Raw genomic sequence first — 26,073 nt, 5'->3', positions numbered from 1 at the left:
GTTCCTGCAAAGCACTGCTGGAAGAAAATAATTAACAAAAAACAAGACAACCATAGCCCACTACAAATTCATGCCAGCCAGCATCGAGTGTCCTGGACGTCGCCTGACAATCCTTTCTTTCATCTCCTTTTGATTCCCTAGAAAATGCCTCCCAAAACAGCTCTTCTGAAGCCCCTCTTGCCTCAAGCTCCAAAGCGCTGACTCCCTTAATCTCAGTAGAAAACCTGTCACCTTCTTCACTGAACAGATGAAAACTGCTAAGGCTGGCACCATCACCAACCCTCCGACCACCTGCTCAGTCAGCTCAGGCTGCTCTAACAACACACCACAGACTGGGTGGCTTAAACCACAAACATTTAGTTCTCATAGTTCTGGAGGCTTGAAGTCTGAGATTGAGGCACCAGCGGATTCGGGGTCTGGTGACCGCCCTCTTCCAGGCTTGCAGACAGCCACCTTCTTGCTGCGTCCTCACAGGGTGGGAGGAGAGGAGAGCAGGCTCTGGTCTCCCTCTTCTTCTGGGGGCCCTGATCCCATCATGGGGGCTCCACTCTCATGACCTCACCTAAACCTAATCACCTCCCAAAGGCCCCACCTCCAAATGCCATCACATTGGGGGTTAGGGCCTCGACATAGGAATATGAATTTGAGAAGGACTCAAACATCCAGTTCATACCACCACCTTCCCAGGCACTTCCCTCACACCACTTCAGAAGTATGTACATACCCCCTTCCTTACGCTCTCAGCCTTGAAGGAATACAAAGTGCTCTTCCTAACAAAGCTAACCCCTCAGTTTTTCTTAGTTCCAGTCTTGACTCTTATTCTTGACACACCTGCCTCTCTCACCATCTTCACTCTTTTCCTTTATAAGATGCTTCCTCTTTTGCTGTAAAACGTTCACATATCTTCCTTATCCTGAAAAAATTTCTGATAGGTGCCCTACCACCTCCAACCATTCTATTTCTCAGCTTCCTTTTGCTATCACAATACTTATTCTAAATTACTTATCTTGCAACTGTCGATTCCATTTCCCACTCATTCACTGCACACCTAACCCCTCTGCAAAATCCTGCCATCACTGGGTCTCAACCCATCAATCAGTCCATGTCTCTCTCTCGCTCCCACGTTCCCTTCCTTATCTTCATCTGACCCTCTCTTCTTCCTATAGCCCCCTTAAGTGCCCCCTGCCCAGTACCCTTATTTGCAAGATGATCTCTACTGTTAAAAATATTACAGAAGGCTAAGAGAATAAGAAGTATCTTAGATTTGGACAAAAAGAAGACCACTGGTATCTTAATAACAGCACTTCCAGAGGAGAGAGGAAGAGAACTGCTCCCCCCACCGCCCCCAAGAGTGCTAGTGGTAAGAAAATCTAGACCACAAGTACAGAATACACAGTTGAGGAGGATGCCTACTGAAGAGAATGCATGTCATACCTAACAGCACAGCTCCACAACACTTACTCTGTGCCAGGCACATTCTAGCACAGTGCATATATCAACTCATTTAATCCTCATCTCACTATGAGGTAGGTACTACTATTATCTCCATTTTACAGATGAAGAAATTAAATCCCAAAGGCGTTAAAGAACCTGCCTGAGGTCACATATAGCCAATATGTTCAAGCAACGACCTCCTCAGGACTAGGGAAATCTCGGCAGCTGTGGAGAAGTCTGACAAGAGGGCTAAGTAGAGAATGGGGATGAGAACAGAAACACAATCTCTCATGATGTGAGAAAACTAGATTAATTAGCTTTCTGGCTTAGGAATGGACATCTCCTCTAAGACTCCTAGAAAGAACAGACTTCACATCTCACTCACCTCCCTTATACCACGATCATGATTCGTACGGATGTGAGAAAAAATACCTCCTCACAACAGCTCTGTGTGGTAGGTACTGCTGTTTTACAAATGAGGAAAACTGAACCACAGAAACATCAGGTACATTTCCCAAGATCCTAGTAAATAGTGGAAATGGGATTCAGACACACACAAGTTAGAATCTATATTCTTAACCCCTGCACACTGCTGTCTCTCATAAATCTCAACTGAGCATTTAGTTAGGCTTAAAGGAGAACTTCTTGACTATAACAAGGTGCTTCTAAAGAAAGCTGTGGATATGCCACCCTATGAGAGCCTTGAAGATAGATCCAGGGATCACAAACTGATGACACAAAGAACAAATGTGGCCCTCAGATAAGGCTTTGTTTAGCATAGCATTGGTTTGCTTCTTTGTTTAGAGGGGACATACATAAATATCATGAGAACTGTCCTACACTTCTGATTCACACGCTTATATTACAGGCCCGCTCTACTCCTGGAAAATATCAACTTTGTACTGTTTAGGAATTTACCTGCAAGAAGCAGGGGAAGGAGCCATGTGGTCTGACTCTAAAATTATTTTTAAAAACACAGACACACAAAACCTGTGGCTTATAAAAGAGAATGCTTTTGTTCTCAGAGGATACACACCGGAGTATTTAAGGGAAAAGGTCCCAGTGCCTACAACTTACTCTCAAAGAGTCCAGCAAAAGGAAAATGCATAAATACATACATATAAATATATACATGTACATACATATTAATATATATGTACATATATATGGAGAAAGTGCACACAATCAAAAGCAAGTGTGGCAAAATGTTAAAAATTGGTGAATCTAAGTGAAAGTACACAAGGGTTCAGCGTACCATTTACTATTTGTCCATAAGCCTGAAGTTTTTTAAACTTCATTTCATTCTCATAATCAAAACCAAAGTAGTAAGAAATTCTGCCTTGTATAAACTATTCATAAAACAATTTGTTCTTTCATGTTATACTATTTTTACCATTTTGGCTTGAAAAGCTGATTATTAAGGATGTCTTCGCCCTCATTTTCACAATAAAATATATTAGTTACAACGTTTTTCCTCAGTATTTTAGAATTTAATATTGAAAACTTAGCAAGATGATAGATCTAAAATATTCTGTTTCATGAAGTACAAGTAGAGGTGAAGCTGGATACCAGTCTACCATTCTTTCAGGTAAAAGAAAAGCGTATGAAAAGGATGGAGCCCTTTTCATCCCTCGACCAAACAATGAGAAGGCAGCACGGGGAACTGTTCCTGCTGCTGCAGGAAAAGGGCTGGTTTTTTGTTTTTTGGTTTTTTTTTTAACATCTTTATTGGAGTATAACTGATTTACAATTGTGTGTTAGTTTCTGCTGTACCACGAATAGTTTCTGCTGTACCACGAAGTGAATCAGCTATACGTATACATATATCCCCATATCCCCTCCCTCTTGCGTCTCCCTCCCACCCTCCCTATCCCACCCCTCTATAGGTGGACACAAAGCACGGAGCTGATCTCCCTGTGCTATGCGGCTGCTTCCCATTAGCTATCTGTTTTATGTTTGGTAGTGTATATATGTCCATGCCACACTCTCACTTCATCCCAGCTTCCCCTTCCCCCTCCCCGTGTCCTCAAGTCCATTCTCTACATCTGTGTCTTTATTCCTGTCCTGCCCCTTGTGAGTGACCCTAACAAGCACTGGGCTCAAGCTCTCTAAAGATAAGTAGCACGTCCCAGCGGAACAGTCAGATCAGCCTCTGACCCATAAGGCAGCTCAACGGGAGGTGGCTTTCTGTGGCCATTGGTTGACTGCACCGCCCTGTAAAGGCCACAGAGAGGGTGACGGAGAAGAAAATAATGCAAAGGCAAGTGAGGTGGAGAAGGGAGGTGATGTTTAAACACTCATAGCCCCTTCCTCTCTTGTGTGCTCTTTCTTCAAATGATACCGGATGAGGTATCATATTTCAAGAGGCCTCCAGGGTTCCTAAATAGAGTGTTCGAGAGGGCTGTAAAGGGAAATGACAGCAGAAGCAAAGGTAACTCGGAGCTTCTCTTTTTCTCGCAGGTCCTGAGGCACCAAACACCAAATGATCCCCTGGGCTCCTCTCACATTATAATCCTAGTGCCAAGAACATGGGACGCAGCAGAAGGGTCAGGTGGGCTCTGAAGAATTCAAGATGGATCTGGGTGGGGCTGAGACTCTGGCCATTCTGAAGAAAACCATATTGTGAACATTCAGCCCCATGTGTTGTAAGGCTCCTAAAGGTGAGCTAAGAAAAAAAGAGAAATGCAAGAAAGAACAGAGGCCAGAAAAAGACCAGACCATTAATTTTTTAGGAAGACAGAGGTCTGAAAAGGAAGAGATCTAAAAAGGAAAACGTAAGAAAACACTGAAAGAGGTGAAAATATAGTTTTAGGAGGCAAGAAATAGAAATGTCAACGCTTAATGAAAATAAAAGAAAGAAGTTCAGAAATAAGAGGAAATAAGATAGTTGACAGGAACTAGAAAATGAAATAAAAATATGAAATAAGAAAGTAATTGATAGACTTATATATAATATTAAGGCTGATTAACCTATTTAACTTCTACTGAATAAGATTTTGAATCAAATGAATTGATTGAAATTTTTTTTTTTCTTTTTTGCGGCATGCGGGCCTCTCACTGTTGTGGCCTCTCCCGCTGCGGAGCACAGGCTCCGGACGTGCAGGCTCAGCGGCCATGGCTCACGGGCCCAGCCGCTCCGCGGCATGTGGGATCTTCCCGGACCGGGACACGAACCCGTGTGCCCTACATCGGCAGGCAGACTCTCAACCACTGCGCCACCAGGGAAGCCCCAAAATTATTTTAAACTAACCTTTTAAAATAATTTTAATATTATTAAAATTATTAAAGTACTTGAAATTATTAAAGTCACCTTTAAAAAAACTATTTAAAAAACATATTGACGTCAAAGTAGTAAAATAAAATTAAAAGTTTTTAAATTTTAATAATTTCTTCTAAAGTGTTTCTGTTAGGCTTTTGGAAGAGTAGAGAGAGAGAGAAGGCATAAACAAACTCATTTGTGTACAGGAGTGTGCATGTGGTCAACTGGTTCCTCAGGAGGAAAAGCCCTGATCAGGAGCATTTGCATCTCTATCGGTCAGTTTAAAGATGCCAATCTGACGTCACTCAAGGTGGAGCTGGGAAGAGATGCACAATAGCACACCATCACATGGCACCCTCACCATACAGGAGACATAAGTCATCTCCAGAGCATAAATAAGACAAAAACGTAGTAGAGTAATTAGGAAGTGGTAAGTTTTGAGTATTTGTTACTTTTGTTATTTTTCACTGGTAATAAAAATATTTATTTTACATTTTACATAGAACAACTTGGAAAAGTATAGAATGCTTTATAAGTTTGTCACCCTCGTGCAGGAGCCACACTAATTTCTCCATACCATTCCAATTTTAGCCTAAGTGCTGCCCACGCGAGCACATTTGCTTTTAGTGTCGTTTACTTGTAAGTTTATATAACTTATTTTTTATGAGTTAGGTTTTGACAGTGGCTTGCAGGATTCCTGAAAACTTACTCATCAGTTCTTGTGAGCTGGTACAAGTCAACATGATTTCACTCCAGCACACCACTGATCCTGTGAGTCCCAACCACGTCATTCAACAGGTCAAGTGACTTCTGCCCTGCCATTTCTAGACAGATGCATCTCCTGAACAACCAGTGCGGTTAGGACCAACTCACTTGTGTTCGGTTAGGACCAACTCACTTGTGTTCTACCATATACACAAACCAGAAACAAATACAACCTATGTAAAAAAAAACAAAAAACTTTTTCTTTTGGAAAAAAAATTTTCTTCCTTTTAAATCAATTTCATGGACTTTTTTCAGTGAAGTCCGATTTTAAGGACTTCAAGTGAAACAACTGATTTTCATTTTCTCTGAAAGCCCTACCAAAATTGAGGTGTTGGTAATTTTTTTTTAATTCCATGAGGGACTTCCCTGGTGGCGCAGAGGTTAAGAATCCGCCTGCCAAGGCAGGGGACACAGGTCCGAGCCCTGGTCCAGGAAGATCCCACATGCCGTGGAGCAATTAAGCCCGTGCGCCACAACTACTGAGCCTGCACTCTAGATCCTGTGAGCCACAACTACTGAATCCCCCGCCTAGAGCCCGTGCTCCGCAACAAGAGAAGCCACTGCAATGAGAAGCCCGCCCACACAACAAAGAGTAGCCCCCTCTCGCCACAACTAGAGAAAGCCCGTGCACAGCAACGAAGACCCAACGCAGCTGAAAAAATAAATAAATACATTTATAAAAAATAAAGTCCTTATAATCTGCAGAGACATTTCTTTTATCAGAGTAGATTTCTCTTACATTGATAAGAACTGCAAACTAACTCCAAAAGCCTTTTTGGTTAAATACTGGTTTAACTTTGGTTAAGAATTTGTTTCCATAGCTGCACTATATACAGAGTAGTAGATATGGAGGTGAAATCATTTCACAAATGAGTCACAATAAGGTTGTCCAATAGTGGCATCATCATTTAATTTACATACGGCAACTGGACCACTTAAAATGTTTGGCCAGGGGCAGGCTGGCTCTTGGTAGGCTCCGTTTTGGTGAGTGCAGTATCATATTCCTGACACAAGGTGGAGCCAGTGGCATTGAGCTAGGTTGTGAGTCTTCAGCTTAAGGGCAGTCTAAGGTCAAAAAGACCACAAAGTGAAAACCTGATTCAGGATAACTGCAATTCTAAGGGAGAAAAGAATAGGCAAAATATTGTACCTCTTCTATGAAATAGCTGACACTAGGCTAAGTATGAGAAAATGTTTAAAGCAATTCAAAAATGTATAAGAAGGAACAAAGAAGGATTTGAAAATGATTTTTATTTATTCAATAAATATTTTTGAACACTACTATGTGTCAGGTAGAATAGAAAACAAAACAAAGACCTTGGCCTCGTGGAAGGCATTTTTTCACAGACTAAGCTTATTCTGGCAAAGCCATGACATGAAGCTGAAATAATGCCTCATCTCCTTATTTAACAGAACTACTCTGTTCAAAGAAAGGCCTCGGGACTTCCCTGGCAGTCCAGTGGTTAAGACTTCGCGCAGCACTGTTCGCAATAGCCAAGACATGGAAACAACCTAAACGTCCAATGACAGATGAATGGATAAAGAAGATGTGATACATTTATACAACAGAATACTACTCAGTCATAAAAAGAATGAAATAATGCCATTTGCAGCAACACGGATGGACTTAGAGATTATCATAGTAAGCAAAGTAAGTCAGAAAGACAAATACCATGATATCACTTATATGTGGAATCTAAAATATGACACAAATGAACTTATCTATGAAACAGACTCACAGACATAGAGAACAGACTTGTGGTTGCCAAGGCGGAGGGGGGTGGAGGAGGAATGGATGGGAGTTTGGGATTAGCGGATGCAAATTATTATATATAGAATGGATAAACGACAAGGTCCTACTACATAGCACAGGGAACTATATTCAATATCCTATGATAAACCATAATAGAAAAGAATACAAAAAAGAATGTATATATGTATAACTGAATCACTTTACTGTGAATAAAATACTTGAATTAAAAAAAAAAAAAAAAGACTCTGTGCTTCCACTGCAGGGGGCGCAGGCTCGATCCCTGGTCGGGAACTAAGATCAGGCATGCCGCACAGCACAGCCAAAAAAAAGAGAAAAAAGAAAAGGTCTCTTTCTTCAAAGTTCCCTATAAGTGAGGATCATTCTTCCACTGCTAAAATATGCTTTCTGAAAACCTTCTGTTATTTCTTATAGTTTCATATGAGCTACAGTTCACAGCCTCCAAATGAGGAACTCTGGGTCTACTGTGTATTCATAAGAAAAAAGGCTCTATAAAATATTGGACATTATAGAGAGAGAAACAATAAATATATAAGTTAATGACATCTTTACTTTTACATCTGCTATGGCTCAGACACTGCCCTAAGCACTGTGGTTACTGTCATGAATTAAATAGACTAGGTCCCTGCTCTAACCATGGAACTCACAATCTGGTAGGAGAAAGTACACACACACACACACACACACACACACACACACACACACACACACACACAAATAAGTATGAGATAATTTTAGGCAGTGATAAATACTGTCAAGAAATCACAGACTTCCCTGGTGGTGCAGTGGTGAAGAATCCACCTGCCAATGCAGGGGACACAGGTTCGAGCCCTGGTCCGGAAAATTCCCACATGCCATGGAGCAACTAAACCCTTGCGCCACAACTACTGAGCCTGCGCTCTAGAGCCCACGAGCCATGACTACTGAGCCCATGTGCCACAACTACTGAAGCCCGCACACCCAGAGCCCATGCTCTGCAACAAGAGAAGCCACCACAATGAGAAGCCCGCGCGCCACAACGACGACTAGCCCCCGCTCGCCACAACTAGAGAAAGCCCGCATGCGGCAGCGAAGACCCAATGCAGCCATAAATAAATAAATAAATAAATTTATTAAAAGAAAAAAATCACCACCACCATCATCATCATCACCACCATCATCATTATCATAACTGTATTAGTTTACTAGGGCTGCCATAACACAATACCATGACTGGGTGGCTTAAAGAACAGAAATTTATTTTCTCATGGTTCTGGAGGTTAGAAGTCCAAGATCAAGGTGCTGGCCGGTTTAGTTTCCTCTGAAGCCTCTCTCCTTGCCTCGCATATACCTGTCCTCTTGCTGTGTCCTCACATGGTCTTTCCTCTGTGTGCCTGCATCCCTGGTATCTCTCTGTGTGTTCAAATTTCTTCTTGTAAGGCCACAAATCAGATTAGATTAGGGCCTGCCCTAATGCACCCATTTCAACTTAATCACTTCTTTAAAGACCTTATCTCCAAATAAGATTATATCCTGAGGTGCTGGGCCCTGGAGACATAACTTGTGGGGGAACACAATTCAGCCCATAACAAGAATAATAATTATTACTATACTCCTACTCTCACCATCATTCTCTGACCACCATTCTTGCCTGGACTGCTGCCATAGGCCTCAGGTAGTCATTCGGCTTCCGCTGTTACCAATCACCTCAACGCGTTCTCCTCACAGCAGCCAGAACAACCTTCTAAAAGTGAAAACCACAGCACGCATCTCCTCCGCGTAAGGCCCTCCGGTGGCTCTCCAATGCACTGATAATCTAAACTCACTTTCATGACCTACAAGGCTCCACTTAATTTGGCCCCTGCTGACCTTTCTGACTTGATCTTATACCACTCTCCTCACAGCTACACTGTTTTTTTTTTTCGGTTTTCTCCAACACACAAACCCCTTCTCTTCATAGGGCCTTCATATTTGCTCTCCCCCAGTTCATCACATGGCTGTCTCCTAATCTTAAAGATCTTAACTCAAAAATTACCTCCAGAGAAACTCTCCCTGACCAGAATGTTTAAACTGTTCCATCCCACCTAATCACCCCTCCTTCTCTAATACATCATCCTATTTTTAATTTATACCACATTTTATTACCTCATCCTGTTATAGCACTTATTACTATGTGAAATTATATCTATTTATCTGTTTGCTTGTATACTGTCTGTCTCTTCTTTCTAAAATACAAGTTCCATAAGGACAGAAGCCTTTCACTGCTGTATTTCAACACTCAGAAGGAGCTCACACCTAATAGGGACTCAGTAAATATATGTTGAATAATAAATGAATACTTTTCTATACATTCACTCATTTAATTCTCACATCAATCCATATTATAATACCCACTTTAAAAATAAGGAAACTGGAACTCAGAGAAGTCACTTGACCCACCCTATAGGAACATGACTAGTATGGAGCAGAACTGGAAGCTGGTCCCCAACCTCTGACTCCTGAGATTCTATCTCTCAGCATTCTTTGCAATAACACCTTCTTAGAACAAATCATGGTGGTTAGTGTAATTTGGGATGAAAAGTAGTGACAGAGAAAAAGACTCAGATGCAGATCTGAATCACTATGCCTTCTGCATTTTTCTCATGGATGTTTTGGTTTTAACAAGGGTTTAATAAATGTTTACTAAATTAATTGACTAAAACATTTTTCATTGTTGTAAAAGGGCTAAATAATTCCAAATTCAACATGGCCAAATGGCTGCTCACTGCCCAAACAAAGCAAACAAATAAAAAGCTTAAGAGATAACACTGAAACACCATTGGGCAAACACTACAGTAATCATTGTTATGGATAAGATCAACCAATGGATGCTAAAATTAGTGGGCAAATATTGAGGAGAAATAGGATGTTTGCATGGCCTTGAAATATCTCCCCAGGATATTTACTAATTACAAAGGGGAAAATAACAACCTTATAGTGGGGAAAATCTGGCAGACACTACCTTAACCAAGAGAGCAAGGTTAACATCAGCACGGAGATATATCAACATCAAGTACCCCAGCCATGGTGCTCTGAGAAAAATACAAAATCACTTCTATGGTATTTCTCGCCAAAAATGCATTACTTCAGTCTATGCATGACAAAACATCTGACATACCCAAACTGAGGGACATTCTACAAAATCACTGAGCAATACTTTTCACAAGTATCAAGGTCATGAAAGACAGAAAGATTGAAGAACTGTCACAGAATGGAGGACCTAAAGAGATACAATAACCAAATACAACATAGGATTCTGCACTGGATCCTGGAAGAGAGAAAGGAGATTAGTAGAAAAGCTGGTACAAATCAGTAAGATCTACAGGTGGAGTTCATGGTTTTGAACAAATGTTAATTTCTTGATTTTGATAACTGTGCTATGGTTATATAAGATATGACCATTAGAAGAAGCTGGTTGAAGGATACACAGGAATACTCTGTACTATTTTTGCATTTCTGTAACTCTAAAATTAATTTCAAAATAAAATGTTTTTAAAAACATCAAAAAGATTAAATTTTAAAATAATGGCATACTAAGTTCCTTTTTTCTCTATGGGCAAAGAATGGAGATTTCTGGTTAATCAGACATTTTTAAAGAGTTACCACTTTTACATATTAGGGATATTAGCCATTTGCAATATAACATTCTCTCAAGTTGTCATTTATCTCTTGATTTTTCAATGTGTTTTTAGCTTGAAAAAAAACCTTTTAAGCAGAATGTGTCAATCTTTTTACTTCTGGATTTTATTTTGAGTCACTTTCTCTACACCAAGTTCATAAAGGAATTCATCCACATATTTTTTTAATACTTGTAAGATTTTATGTTTTACACTTAGATTTTTGTTGCATAGAGACTTTACCTTGGTATACAATCTGAAGTACAGACCTAATTTTATATGTTTTTAAATGGCTATCTAGTTGTTAAGTCTATCTTTTCCCCACTTACTGGAAATGTCACCTATATCACGTATTACCTTTCCACTGGCACTTGGGACTATTTCTGAATTTTCTGTTCTATTTCATTGGTCTGTTATGCCATACTCTTTTAATTGTAAAGGATTTGTAATATGTTTTAATATCAAATAAAGCTAAATTTACCTCCTTGCTCTCCTTTATCTGCATTTTCTTGGCCATTCTACTTATCCATTTTTTCATACGAACATTAAATTCACTTGTCTAGCTCCAGAAAAGAATTTGTTGGTATTTTAACCGTGTTTATATTAAGTTTATAAGTTGATTTAGGACTACTTGACATCTTTGTGATTTCAAGTATTCCTATCCAAAAACACGGTACGTCTTTCCATTTGTTCAAGTCTATTTTTATATATTTTTCAGGTTTTCCTAATGTAGCACTGTATTTTTTTTGTTATATTTATGTCTATACATTTTAACTTTTTTGATGCTATTGTAAATGGGTCTTACCTTTCATTATATCACCTAACTGGTCATTATTGGTATAAATGAAATCTTTTGCTTTCTGTATATTAAATTCATTTCCTACAACTTCATTAAACTTTCTTTTTCTGTGCAGTAATTTTTCCACGGATTTTTTGGGTTTTCTAGATATTTCATGATTTCATATCTGCAAATAGAGACAGTTCTCTTTCTTCTACCTTTTCTACATTCTACCATTTTGTGTCCAATACTTACGCCTCTATTACTTGTCTAACTGCTAAGATAAAGCTTCTAATACTAAATAATAATGGGGAATATGGATATTCTTATGTTGTTCCCGAATTTAATGGAAATGCTGATTGTGTGTCCTCATTAAGTAAGAAACTGGATTTTAGGCTGAGATATACATATTTCATGTTACAAAACTATTTCCTCAAAATCTATTTCATTGCGTGTGATGGCTAATTTTATGTGTCAACTTGATTGGGCTTAAGGGATGCCCAGTTGGCTGGTAAAACATTATTTCTGAGCGCATCTGTCAGGGTGTCTCCAGAATCTAGCATTTGAGTTTGTAGACCTAGTAAAGAAGATTGCCCTCCCCAACTTAAGTGGGCATCATTCAATCTGTTGAGGTCCTGAATAGAACAAAAAAGCAGAGGAAGGGCAAATTTGTTCTCTTTGCTTGAGCTGAGACATGCATCTTCTCCTGTCCTTGGACAACCATCCCCTGGCCCTCAGGCCTTCAGGCTCAGAATGAATTACACCACTGGCTTTCTGATTCTCCAGCTTGCAGATGGCAGATCATGGGACTTCCTGGCCTACATAATTACATGAGCCAATTCCTAAAATAAATCTCTTCTCTTTCTCTTTCCTTCTCTCTCTCTGTATTTTAAAGATATACATGTCTTTAAAATGATGAATGTGTGCTGAAGTCTGTCAAATGCCTCTTAAGTATCTATAAATATGATCCTATGCTATTTCTTCTCAGGTCTACTAATATGATGAAATACATTAATACACTCCCCAACACAGAACTATTCTTTCATTCCTGATATAAATCCCATTTTGCTTTAATATGCTATTGCATTTTGTTGCAAGTATTTTATTTATAATTCTTGTATAGATGTTCATAAGTAAGATTGTTTTATAGGGTTTTTTTAATGCAATCTTTATTAAGTTTTGGGTATCAATATGATAGTCACTTCAGTAAGAGAATTTGAAAGTTTTTTTCTTTTCTTATTTTCCAGAAGAGATTAAGTACCATTGGGAGTAAAATATTTTTAGGTTTGAAAAAATTATATGAAACCATCTGGATTTAATAAGCCTTTTTGTGAAAGAGGTCTTTTTTTAAATTTTTATTTTATTTTTGGCTGCATTGTATCTTTGTTGCTGTGCGCAGGCTTTCTCTAGTTGTGGCGAGTGGGGGCTACTCTTGGTTGCGGTGTGCGGGCTTCTCATTGCAGTGGCTTCTTTTATTGCGGAGCACAGGCTCTAGGCATGCGGGCTTCAGTAGTTGTGGCACGCAGGCTCTACAGCGCAGGCTCAGTAGTTGTGGCGCACGGGCTTAGTTGCTCTGCAGCATGTGGGATCTTCCCAGACCAGGGCTTGAACCCGTGTCCCCTGCACTGGCGATTCTTAACCACTGCACCACCAAGGAAGCCCTGAAAGAGCTCTTTGAAAACTTGCCCACTGATTCTATGTAATTTAGTGTGTTTAGATTTTCTACCATTACTGGGATCAGTTCCTCTGTTTGTTTTGTTTCACTTTTTATTTTCGGCAATTGACTTTTTTTAAAGTGTATAATTCAGCGGTTTTCAGTGTATTCACAATGGTGAGCAGCCATTACCACTACTAATCCTAGAACATTTTCATCACCTCCAAAAGTATTCCCATACCCGTTAGCAGTCACTTCTCATTCTCCTCTCCCCATACCTCCTCGCCATCATTAATCTACTGTCTGTCTCTATGGACTTGCCTATCATGGACATTTCATATAAGTGTCATACAACATATGGCCTTTTTTGTCTGGCTTCTTTCACTTAGCATAATGCTTTCAAGGTTCATCCATGCTGTAGCATGTATCAGTACTTCATTCACTTTTTATGGCTGAATAATATCCATTATGTGGATATACCACATTTCCTTATCCATTCATCAGTTGATGGAAATTTGAATTGTTTCTACTTTGAGAGTATTATGAATAAAGCTGTTATGAACATTCATACACAAGTTTTTATGTGGACATATTTTTTCATTTCTCTTGGGTATATACTTAGGAATGAAATTCCTGGGTCATATGGTAGCTCTATGTTTGTATTTTTGAAGAACTACAAATCTGTTTTCTAAACTGGCGGCACCATTCTAGATTCCCACCAGGAGAGCATGAGGGTTGCAATTTCTCCACATCCTCACCAACATTTGTTACTTTACTTTTTAAAATTATCCTAGTAGATCTGAAGTAGTATTTCATTGTGGTTTTGACTTCCAGTTCCCTAACAACTAATGATGTCTGGCACATATTTATGTGCGTATTAGCCATTAAATGTGTTCTTTGGAGAGATAGCTATTCAAATCTTTTACTAACTTTATAAATGGGTTATTTGTATTTTTATTGCGATATAAGAGTTCTTATATATTCTGGATGCTGGACCCTTATCAGATATATAATTTGCAAATATTTTCTCCCATTCTGTGGTTGTCTTTTTGTTTTCTTTACGGTGTCCACTGAAGCACAGAAGTTTTGAATTCTGATGAAATCCAACTTACCTATTTTTTCTCCCTTGGTTGCTTATGTGTCACGTGTCATATCTAAGAAACCACTGCCTAATCCTTGGTCACAAAGATTTACACCTATGTTTTCTTCCAAGCGTTTATGCTTCTTCCTCTATTTTGAGTTAAGTTTTGTATATGGTATGCTTCATTCATTTGCATGTGGATATCCAGTTGTACCAGCACCATTTGTTGCAAAGCCTATACTTTCTCCACTGAATTGACCTGCCAACTTTGTTGAAGATCAATTGACCATAAATGTAAGGATTTATTTCTAGACTCTCAACTCTGTTCCACTGATCTACATGTCTAGCCTTATGCCATATGCCAGTATCACAGAGTCTTTATTACTGTAGCTTTGAAGTAGATTTTGAAATAAGAAGTGTGAGATCAACTTCTTTTTCAAGATTGTTTTTGGCTATTCTAGGTCCCTTGCAATTCCATATGAATTTTAGGATCAGCCTGTCAATTACTGAAAGAAAAAAAAAGGCAGCTGGGATTTTGATAGGGATTGTGTTGAATCTGGTGATTAATTTGGGGAGTATTGTCATGTTGACAATATTAAGTGTTCCAATCCAGGTACACAAGACTAGGATAAGCTTTGACAAATTATATTTAACTAGAAAGTTGCCTTTTTCAGCTAGATTTTCAAATTTGCTTATAAAGTTGTACAAACCACTCTCTTATGATATTTTAAAACTTCCTCTGTTTTGATGGCTATTTCCACAAAGTCATCTGTGCATTTGTGCCTCCTTTAAAAACAAAATTGCCATTGGTTTATCTTTTTTTTAGCCTTTTACCAAAAAACAGCTTTTCATTTTATTTATTAGTTCCTACTATTTCCCTGATTTCCAGCCCCGTTAATTCTGTTTTTATCTTCTCTCATTCCTCCCTTTTGCTTTCTCTCAGTTTACCCTTTTACCCTAGCTTTTTGAGTTGAATGTCCTATTCATTTTTTTATGCCTTTATTTTTCTTGATATAGGCATTTAATGAGTTTTGATTTGGTTATATCACATAGATTCTGATGTCATTTCCATTTTCATATCTCATTTCCATTATAGTTATTTTCAAGAAGTGTTCTATTTCATGGTCCTAAAATTTCCCCTTTGACCTAAGAATTGTGTATAGACTGTAAATTTTTTCTAGGTTGAGCTCCAAATTTGGGTGTGAATGAGATCTCCCAGGAAAGGGTGTAAAGTAAAAAGATGGACAGAGATGAAACTCTGGTGGACATTAATAAGCCAAATAGAGGGATAGTTGTCCCCAAAAGGATCTAAGAAGAAGAGTCGAGTTGGAGATGTTGGATGAAAACAAAAGGTGATGTCATGGAAAACAAGGGACAAGACAATTGGTGACCTCAGGGAACACAGTTAGAATGGGAATGGGGGTGGTAGATAGAAGTCAAATTACAAACTGCATGTTGAAGAATGAACAGAGTGAAGGTTATCACTAAAGCAAACTCCTTTTTTAATTAAGATTCTTAGCTATGAAGAGAAAGAACGAACTTTAGCTGGGGTGGGGGTTACTGGGTAGAAGTTTCAACTGTTGTTTTTATTTGTTTTATATGGGAGACATTTGTGCCGTGGGGTAGTTTACAATAATAATGGAGGCTTTTCCATCCATAATTCTTTGTACCCTTCCCCCCAACCTAGGCAGCTAGGGCATTCCAAGTTCACTGCCTCAGGGAGAGGATAACTCAGCAGAATACAGAGTTCAGGGTGAATGCCAAAGAAAGCTTAGTTATGGAAAGGAATCATTACTTGTGAGGGTGTGGCTAAGGCACTTACACTATCCATGCCTGCCCCTGTGGAGGCAACCTTGTTTCTGCCTGGCTTTAGGCTATGTGCTCAAGAGAGCCACCAGGCCTTGTTAGCTTGGAGAGCTCTCAGCGCCAGCCCTAGGCTGCTCTTTCGCTTGCAGTCCTAACAATCGGGGCTTATTATGGACGGCTCTGTAAGGCCACCGCACAGACACGGTCATCCGAAAATTTTCCCAAGCTCTAATTAAGATTCCTTTGAGCACAGTGTGGGAATCCCTCTTGCTCCATATACCCTTGTCTATACCTGCTACTGTGAGACTTTGTAGCATTGAAATTTGGTCTTCAAGTCTCTGGTTCAAATCTGCTCAGTTTTCTGTGGGTTTTTAGCGTCCCAGGTTTTTAGCTCCCCAGGTGATTCTAATGTGCACCCCGCACTAGGAACTACTGCTGTAGTCCACATGCCAACCTACCCACCATCCTGTAGCTAATTTCCTTTCTAAAAACCCGAGTCTAGTCTTATCAATTCTCTACATTTATGGATTTATCTTGCCTACATAACTGAATCCAGTCTCCTTAGGGCAGCGAACAATCACTCACTCTCTGGCCCCTAACCCACCTTTACACGTGCATTTCCTAATAACTCCTCACAACTAGTTACATACCTTCTGCTGTATATAGACAGACGAGGCTGTACACGTTACAGAACCCAAATATTAAATAGGTTTGTCTTTAGTAAGTTTATAACTTAGGAGAGACAAGACTATAAGCTTTCAGTTAAAAATATAAATACTTCTAGAGTTAAATTAGCAAAGGAAAGCCTAAAATGAGCTCTCAAGGTTAGAAACTATTACAAAATGCATCAATAGTTTTCAGAAAAAAGTAGACATTTGAGTGCCACTTCTCAGTAATTCAAAAACTAAAATAGAAGAAGGCAATGGGTTAGGAGCTGGTGTGGCTACCATGCCTTTAAATAAACCAAGAGCTGCCTTGAATTACAGTGCTGACGGCCTGGCTTCTGGCCTGGTTTCATTACTGCATTATACAGTGGCACCTCTAAGCACTTGTTTCTGAATCCTTCAAAGACAAAAATAATGCATTCCCATGCTCCTTGGGACCCTGCTACTGTAACCGAATCTTCTCCCTTTCATAGCCACCTGAATAGAACCCACACCTGTCCAGTCTTTCTCACCTCCCCCCAGGGAAAGAACAGATTTGGACATCTTGCCTTATTATCTCTGTAGATGAAATGGATGCACTCTGTCATTCACTCTATCTAGAATACATAGAACACTCAACTTCACTGCTGCAATTAACTGCAGTTTAGACAAAGTTACTTGCTCTGTGTTCAAGGTGGAACCACTAGTTACGCCTACTGCCCTCCAAATAAATTTGGGGCAATTTCAAACAATGTATCTGTTATCCATAACTTGTGATTTGTGGAAGAAGTCTTAAAGGGAGACATTCTTCATGTCATGCTTGACTGGAGTAGCAAAACAATGATGGCTCTTCTTCTCTACCCCAGCAGCCCCCTCTGAAGGGGCCACTCCACCAACCAACTTCATTCAGCCTAGGACACAGCTTAGTAAGATACCTAGGGGCCCCAAAGCCTTCCTTGAGTTCCTGTGAAGAAAATTCAGTGAGGACAATCTGTGAGGATATGGTCACTGTTATAACAAACACCAACATCAAGTGGCATAATACTATTGTCACAGAAGTGGCTTATATTAAATTCAAAATGAGTTTTCCTGATCAATAGGTGGCTTTCCTCCAAAAAATCATTCAGGGACCCAGCTCCTTCTATCTTCTGGTTCTATCATTTTCAATACATGACTTCCAACGTCACTCTGCTTGCCTGTATCAAGCTAGAAGGGGAAAAGCCTGAAAGATCACACGTGGAGGTTTTTATGGATCAGGCCTAGAAGTGGCACACATCACTTCCACCTACATCCCATTGGCCAAAACTCAGTCATAATTCCCAGCCCCCCCTGTATCTGCAAGAGATTCCCGGAATTATAGTTTAGTCCATGTTCAGGAAGAGAGCAAACAGAATTAGACCACCCAATCTCCACCACAGTCGACCAAAATGACATGAACCACTAGTGGCCTAATATTAGGCTTATACAACCTCATCAGGATTTGGGGGTCACCATACCAGACAAGCAATACAGTACCTGACAGATCCACAGTCTTCCTGAGAGTTTCTTAGTGTATATACTGTTATGTCTTGTACCATTTGATCCACCTCCTTAGGCACAGCTGCTTTAAGCAGAGATGGCTACTTAACCAAAAAATGATCTCTCTCTCTATAGGCCTACAAAAGAGAGGCCTATGAAGTTGTCTACTGTAAGAGCACTGCTCAACAAAAGCACTCTCTACTCAATATTGACAAATAGCCAAAGCGGACTTTTCTCTCTTCTTCCTTGGGAGTTTTAAAGGAAGAAAAACAGAGAGAGATACAGATGAAAGAGAGATGGAAGAGGAATAACAGAGAGACAGAAAACAGCAGAATGAGAAGGCATCAGAAGCCATGAGTAAGTAGAAGCAAAGGGACAGGAGACACACAGCGGAGGTTAAATTAGTCAGTAGCAAAGTAGGAAGAAGAATCTGGAAGACAGGGAATAGAAGTATATGAGTAAACAAAGGGGAAAGGTGTGGGGGGCACTAAATTAGGAGTTGGGGATTAACATATACACACTACTATATATAAAATAATCAACAAGGACCTACTGCATAGCACAGGGGACTCTACTCGATATTCTGTAATAACTTATATGGGAAAAGAATCTGAAAAAGAATAGATATATGTATATGTATAACTGAATCACTTTGCTGAAACTAGCACCTGAAACTAACACAACATTGTAAATCAACTATACTCCAGTATAAAATAAAAATTTAAAAGAGAAGTGTATGAGTCAAATCACCAGCATGTTAGGCTACCAGAAGTGGAGTTGAAGTGGAGTCACAAGGCGACTGCTGAAACACTAGTGCCCTGTGTTCCCTTAACAGCAACAAATACCGCTCCAGTGAGCTAAGAGGCTTGAATGCACTGCAGTTTTTCGCTTATTCCTTATGATTTAAGAAATAATTACTTCTTATATCACTTATTTCCAAATAGATCCTTAAAATACCCTTCAGTAACTAAGAAAACTTAAAAGATTATCTGGTCCCATGCAACCTGAAAGAGTGCAACCAACAGAATGATGACAGGGAGCCAGATTTCCAAACATGCCTGTGGCTATCTGAGCAGACAGTAATGCTTCTTGGGTGTGTCCTCTCTAACTCTCAAAGCTAATGAAGATACTACCATGAACTGTCCTTTGTTATGCATTTGCATCAAGTCTTCCACACTTAATAATGCTGACAGTTTTCAAATGGAAACCAACATTTTATTTCGGTGTTAAAGAGAACAGGTTGAGGCCACAGAAGTACGAACTTGGAAGCCACAGAGGGTACACACCCAGAGGCCACAGGAATTATATGCCCAGAGGCCCCAGGAAGTACACTCCCTGAGACCACCAATACTCAGAGAGCCTCTGGCTCCCAATTTTTGTAGACACACAGCAAACCCTGCACCTGATGTAGATAATAACAATAAGTACAACAGACAGATACCTACGATCCAGAGTCAAGAAAAGCTGACCTCCAAAGATAAAATACAAAGAGTCTTCTTTCTAAAAACAGGCAATTAAGGACAGTCCGAACCCAAGTGTTATTTTTATGTCACAATGCCATCATGTTAATCAACTTCCATCTATAAAGCCTGAGACATAGTTTAGTGGGATACCTAGAATCCCACATCCTTTCTGATGCCCTCCAATGCATTTATGCACTCAGCCTAAGATTAACTGGAGAACTACATCCATTCCAGACTCCTGAATGCCACTGAGAAGCCATAAAAATAAACTTCAGCATAGGTTTGACCCCATCCCATGAGAACATTATCATACTATGAATGTAACTGTATGAGTTAAAAAAAAAAAATGGGGAGGCAAGAAAATAATATATATGCATTTCCTTGTATATGCATAGCATATTTCTGCGGTGATCCCTAGAAACTAGTACTTTCATTGTTAGTATAGTTTGGAGGGGTTTTGAATGGCTGGTGGAAGGGGCTTAGAGGGACTTTTCTCTGTACTTTGTTCTCTTTGAATTTTTAACCATGTGAATATATTATCTATTCAAAAATATTTTTCAAAACAAATTTTAACTCCCTTTCCTGATTATTCTCTTCATATCCTGTAACTGTTTAAGATCCACTGCTCTCCCTCAAAGCTTACTTTCTCCTTTAACATCTTTAACAAACTCTTCTTTCAATCTCACAGAGTGAGTTTCTGTCTTTGTTCAGACTGCTATAACAACATACCACAAACTGAGTGCTTATAAACAACACATATTTATCTCTCACAGTTGGAGGCTAGGAAGTTCAAGATCATGGCACAGGCAGATTTGGTGTCTGGTGAGAATCTGCTTCCTAGTTAGCCATCTTTTTGCTGTAACTTCACATCGTGGAAGGGATGAACTAGTTCTCTGGTCTCTTTTATATGGCACTAATCCCAATCATGAGGGCTCCACCCTCATGACGTAATCACCTCCCAAAGGCCCCACTTCCAAACACTATCACACTATGGCGTAGGATTTCAACATATGAAACTTGGGCAAACACAAACATTCAGACCATAGCAGTTTCTTATTTATCCTCTCCACCATCCTACTGTCAAAATTTAATTATGTAGATCAAAATACCCTACCTCCCAGCAACAATAATAAAAATCTTCCTCTTTAGGAAAAGGTAAAAAATAACTTGGGCTTACAGGATTTATTTTTTGGCATTCTAGGAAAGGGATAAAATCTTTGAACAATTCCACATGAATAATTTTAGCCTTGATACAATGGTAATGTAATATCACAAATAACCCAAATTTCCAAAATTAGGAGATATGTCAAACTATGAAATGCCTTGTAGCCATTAAAAATAATAATATAAATTTATAAAATGTCATTTAGATACAAAGTATTCAAGTATAAGCAAATGTTTTAAAGATGAAAGAACTCTTGGGATTAACATATACACACTACTATATATAAAACAGATAATCAACAAGCACCTACTGTATAGCACAGGGAACTCTACTCAATACTCTGTAATTACCTATATGGGAAAAGAATCTGAAAAAGAATAGATATATGTATATGTATAACTGATCACTTTGCTGTACACCTGAAACTAACATAACATTGTAAATCAACTATACTCCAATATAAAATAAAAATTTAAAAAACAAAATAAAGATGAAAGAACTCAGGGAAAAATACCCATGAGCACTTTCTGAAAAAAAAAATAAGATAATCTAGACAACAGAAATAAATCAAAGAATTCAAGGATGTAGGAGGAAACGGTGGTTAGCAGAAATTCCATTGAACTGTGGGAAAAATATACTAAAAGATGGCATGATACTAAAGTATGAACATTCTACCTTGTCAATGTAAAAATATTACTAATAACATACCTAAGATAAACTGGGGATGGGGGGGGCCTGAGGGAGAAAAAGTAGAAGGAATTTTGAAAGTACTAACACCCTCATCTTCTACAGCAGGAAGTCAACTGTTACTTTTATATTTGAAATGGGTAGTTCTTTTAAAAAACACAGTGACTACAACCTCTTAATGTTTTTCTTGTTATCTTTTCTGAATTTAACATAAATAATGTCTCTCATGGCTAACAAACATTTGAGGTTACACAATTTCTTCAATTTAAATTAATTTTTTTCTTGTGTTACATTCAAGTAAAATTAAAACTTTTATTTTTAAAGAGCATGATTATTGTGATCTTATTTATATAGGAATAGTCTCTTCATTTATTTAATGTTTTATTGGTGATCTACTACGTACCGAACACAGTTCTAGGTGCTGAAATACAGCAGTGAACAAAACGACAGAAACCCCTGTCCTTGTGGAGATTATATGCTAGACTTTTTTCTTCCATAATTTCTTTCTTTTTCCTTCCTTCCCTTTCCTCTTTCCTTCTTTCTTACTAACTCCTCACTCTTTTATCCATTTATCCTATTACACATGGATAAAAAAGATCTAGAATAATAGTTCTCCAACATTAATAACTGTTATTTCAAGAGGTGGAATTCGGGATAATTTTTTTAAACTTTCTTTAAGTGATTCTTTAATCACAGTTCATCAGAAGGACTATTACAAGCAAACCAATTTTTTACAAAGCGACTTCAAAGTGAGATGGTGAAATAAGATATAAACCACTCTTTAAAAATATTTATTGTTATGTATAATTGTGAACTATTTCAGAGAAAAGTACAGAAAAAAATATTACAGGGAATTCCCTGGCGGTGCAGCGGTTAGGACTCCGCACTTTCATTGCCAAGGTCCTGGGTTCAATCCCAGGTCGGAGAACTAAGATTCCACAAGCCACTCGGTGCACCCCCCCGCAAAAAAAAAGTTACAGACAGCCTTATATCCAATACCAAGATTTAACAGAAGTTAAAATTTTGCCACATTTATTTGCTTCAGATTTTGTTCCCTAACAATAAAACATTGCAGAAGCAACTAAAATTCCACTCTTCATCCCTCTCCCTCCATCTTCAGGTGCAACCACTATTCTAAGGATAATGTTTATCATTCTCATGCATGTATTTGTCTTCATAAACAATAGACTATCACTTTGTACATTTAAAATTTACATTATGCGGTTATCATAATGTTCACTTCCTTCTCCAATATTTTAAACTCAACATTATTATTTTTATATTTTGCAGTATGCAGGCCTCTCACTGTTGTGGCCTCTCCCGTTGTGGAGCACAGGCTCCGGATGCGCAGGCTCAGCAGCCATGGCTCACGGGCCCAGCCGCTCAGCAGCATGTGGGATCTTCCCCGACCGGGGCACAAACCCGCGTCCCCTGCATCGGCAGGCGGACTCTCAACCACTGCGCCACCAGGGAAGCCCTCTAGTGTACTTTTACTGCTAGAATCAAAGATGAAAAGAACATAGATTATAAAAAACTAGATATGTTTGTGAACAAGATTAGAGCTTTCAAATTAAATTTATCAGCTACATGGAACATCTTCCTTACTCCTTTTTTTTTGGTTGCGCTGTGCAGCTTGAAGGATCTCAGTTCCCCAACCAGGGACTGAACCTGGGCCATGGCAGTGAAAGCACCAAATCCTAACCACTGGACCACCAGGAAACTCTCAAGCTTGCTTACTTTAGGGGTATTCCTTGTGGAGTGGGTTTTATTTTTTACCAAACTAGCTTTATTCAGGGTAACTTAAATTTATTCTATTAAAACTACTCTAATGACTTTTGTTTCCAAAAATTAAATCCATACTCACAAGGTGTGTCATATGATTAATTTTTCTAAAATTTCTGAATACATAAAAGTAGAAATAGTCAAAAAATAGATGGCATACATTTCACAGCCTAAGGCTAAGATCTTTCATGTATTAAAAGATAAATCACTAAATGGAAAAATGGGGAAAGGTCATGAACTGCCAGTTCAAACAAAGAAAAATACAAATTGTCTTTAGACATGGAAAAAATGTCTACAATTAGGGAAATGAAAATTAACACTGAGTTTCTAATTTTCACATATCAGATTGGCAAAAGTCCTAAAGTTTGATAATTAAGCTTTAAGAGGGAGTGGGGAAATAGGCATGGCTGTATAATGATGTGAGAGAATATAGGGTCAAGACAGCAACACCTACCAAAAATATTCATGCAATTTGACACATTTCCAAGAATTTATCCTAGAGAAAAAGTCTCAATCTTGCAAAATGACATGCATACTCAGATATTCTTTGCAACATGGACTGTTATAGCAAAAGCCTAGAAACAACCTAAATATCCATCAAGGGTAGATTAATTCAATATATTATGGTTCATCCATACAATGAAATGAGGAAGCTCTTTATGTACTAATAAAGAATAGTCACCAAAATATACTTATAGGTGAAAAAAGCAAAGTGCATAGTGATTTATATAATATCTCACCACTTATGGTAAAAATACACACACATCCTGCAACTCAATGTCAAAAAAACAAACAATCCAGTTTAAAAATGGGAAAAGGACTAGAGTAGACATTTCTCCAAAGAAGATGTACAAATGGCCAATAAGTACATGAAAATATGTTCAATATCATAATCATTAGGGAAATGCAAATCAGAACCACAAGATTCCACTTTATACCCATTGGGATGGTTATTTTAAAAAACAAAATGTATTGGCAAGGATGTGGAGAAACTGGAGCCTTGTGCTTCGCTGGTGGGAATGTAAAATGGAACAGCCACTGTGGAAAACAGTACAGTGGTTTCTCAAAAAATTAAACATAGAACTACCACATGATCTAGCAATTCTACATCTGGTTACACAACCAAAGAATTAAAAGCAGGGACTTGAAAAGACAGCTGTACATCAGTGCTCACGGCAACATTATTCAAATAGCCAAAAGGTGGAAACAACCCAAATGTCCATGGACAGATGGATGGATAAACAAAATGTGTTATATACACACAGTGGAATATTATTCAGCCTTAAGGGACGGAATTCTGATACATGCTACGACATGGATGAACCTTGAAGACATTATGCTAAGTCAAATAAGCCAGACACAAAAGGACAAATACTGTATGATTCCACTTACATGAGGTACCTAGTATACTCAAACTCATAAAGATAGAAAGTAGAATGGTGGTTGCCAGGAGCTTAGGAGAGGGGAGAATGGGGAGTTATTGTTTAAAGGGTATGGAGTTTCAGTTTGGGAAAATAAAGTTCTGGAGATGGATGGAAATAATGTGAATGTACTCAATACCCTGAACTATACACTTAAAAATGGTTAATTTTATGTTATGTATATTTACCACAATAAAAAATACATACATACATACAAACACGTGTACTTGCATGGACTATCTCTGGAAGAATTAGAGAAACATAATAAATCTTGCCTTTAGAAAAGGGAACCAGATAGCTAAGTGAAGAGATTTACCTATCACTATATATTTTTTGTACCTTTAGAATTTTACCCTATGTGTATATATTATCTATTCAAAAATTTAATTTTCAATCACACTTATTGATTGAAATCTAAACATACAGCAGGAAAATGTATATAAGTCAAAATGTATTATGGTCTATGTTTTGTATGAGGCAAAATAAAAATGCCCCTAATTAATGCTACTGAAAACTTGCCTCAATGTTTTTCAAGATGCAACCTTCAAAAACTATTTAACAAGGAAAAATGGAAGATAAAATGAACTGCTTCAGAACTTAAAAGATCAAAACTTAAAAGATCAAGACACCCAGATATAAGTAAAAAGTTCTTATGCGACTAAAATATAACATTGTTAATCCAGATTAAATAGAGGAAAGTCAGATCTAAATTATGTACTTCAAGAATATAAAGTAGAGGGCTTCCCTGGTGGCGCAGTGGTTGAGAGTCCGCCTGTTGATGCAGGGGACACGGGTTCGTGCCCCGGTCCGGGAAGATCCCACATGCCGCGGAGCGGCTGGGCCCGTGAGCCATGGCCGCTGAGCCTGTGCATCCGGAGCCTGTGCCCCGCAACGGGAGAGACCACAGCAGTGAGAGGCCCCGTACCGAAAAAAAAAAAAAAAAAAGGGCTTCCCTGGTGGCGCAGTGGTTGAGAGTCCGCCTGCTGATGCAGGGGACACAGGTTCGTGCCCCGGTCCGGGAGGATCCCGCATGCCGCAGAGCGGCTGGGCCTGTGGGCCATGGCCGCTGAGCCTGCGTGTCTGGAGCTTGTGCTCCGCAACAGAAGAGGCCACAACAGTGAGAGGCCCGCGTATTGAAAAAAAAAAAAAAAGAATATAAAGTAGAATAATAATACTAGCTAATATTGTTCTAAGCTTTAAATCCCAAACT

The 26,073-nt window shown here is 38.8% G+C and overlaps 1 protein-coding gene and 1 non-coding gene across 2 annotated transcripts in view; both read right to left on the bottom strand.

Moving 5' to 3' along the window:
• EFCAB2 (EF-hand calcium binding domain 2) overlaps positions 1–26,073 on the bottom strand; it is a 146,504-nt gene that overhangs the window by 47,118 nt on the left and 73,313 nt on the right. The gene's annotated exons all lie outside the window — the stretch shown is intronic.
• On the bottom strand, positions 5,207–5,308 carry LOC117198356 (U6 spliceosomal RNA). Its single transcript, XR_004479478.1, has one exon. It is a non-coding gene; the product is annotated as a U6 spliceosomal RNA (small nuclear RNA).

This window comes from Orcinus orca, chromosome 1 (genome assembly GCF_937001465.1).
Source record: "Orcinus orca chromosome 1, mOrcOrc1.1, whole genome shotgun sequence".
In the NCBI taxonomy this organism is placed as follows: domain Eukaryota; kingdom Metazoa; phylum Chordata; class Mammalia; order Artiodactyla; family Delphinidae; genus Orcinus; species Orcinus orca.
Note: the sequence above shows the minus strand (reverse complement) of the source record. Positions and strands in the feature narration are given on the sequence as shown.